The following is a 1,235-nucleotide window of genomic DNA, read 5'->3' as shown; positions in this document are numbered from 1 at the left end:
ATGTTTGTCAAGTGCCGTTTTTGTAGGCTGAAATGTGAACGTTGTCTTGAAAAACGAGGGTGACAGCATATGGCATGCAGTAGCTTTTCTGCTTTGTAGTCCACCAGTTTTCTGCATGTCTTCACTCGTAATGCAGACCAGTGGGAATTCATTTGTAAATTCTGCCAGATTTTCATCAGCAAGTCAGTAAAAATATTTCTTCTGTGCGCGTCGCTCGAACCTGTTACAAGTATTTATTTTCACATGTTAATGAAGTGCTGCCTCATGCCCTTTGTGTTAAATACGGACGCATCCAATGAAGGTCTGGGGGCTGTGCTTTATCAGCAGCAGGGAGATAAACTTCGCGTTGTTGCTTATGGATCCAGAACACTCTCACCTTCAGAGAAAAATTATCATCTCCATTCTGGAAAGCTTGAGTTTCTGGCGTTGAAGTGGGCAATCTGCGACAAATTTCGAGATTATCTCTACTATGCACCCACATTCACTGTGTACACGGACAATAACCCTCTCGCATACGTTCTAAGCACGGCCAAACTCAATGCTGCCGGACATCGCTGGGTGGGTGAATTGGCGGATTTCCACTTCACAATAAAGTACAGGCCAGGCAAGGCGAATGCTGACGCCGACACACTGTCGCGTTATCCAGTTAAGCTGGAGGGACACACAGAGGAGTACACTGAAACTTTGCCCCCAGACGTGGTTTCCACCATATGGCAGGGGGACAAGGCTGTGGCTGAGGAGGATGTGCCATGGATGGCGGCGTTGCAACTCACCTCTGATGGTGAGGATTTTTTTCCGGTGACAGTCCCCGTTATCACTCCAGATGATATCAGAGCTGCTCAGGAAGAGGATGCGTCAATCTCTGAGGTAATGACACTGAAGAGGAGGGGATGGAACCCCAATGACAAAGATAAAAGACAAATGGGACCAGAGGCAAGGAGACTAGTACACGAATGGAATAGACTGAAACTGGACAAGGGGATTTTATACAGACAGGCGGGGAAATGGAAACAGCTCGTTCTCCCTAGTAAGCTGAAGTCGACGGTGCTTAAACACCTGCATGATGACATGGGTCATGTTGGAGCTGACAAGGTGATCAACCTTGCAAGGCAGAGGTTCTATTGGCCATTCATGCAGCACGAAATAGAAAACTACGTCATTCGCCAGTGTTCCTGCATTAAACAGAAACGCCCCACCATTCCGGAAAAAGCACCCATGGGCAACATCACTACTAG

The sequence above is a fragment of the Hippocampus bargibanti genome, linkage group LG09, assembly GCF_051943395.1.
Source record: "Hippocampus bargibanti isolate YZ-2025 linkage group LG09, ASM5194339v1, whole genome shotgun sequence".
Taxonomy (NCBI): Eukaryota; Metazoa; Chordata; class Actinopteri; order Syngnathiformes; family Syngnathidae; genus Hippocampus; species Hippocampus bargibanti.
Note: the sequence above shows the minus strand (reverse complement) of the source record.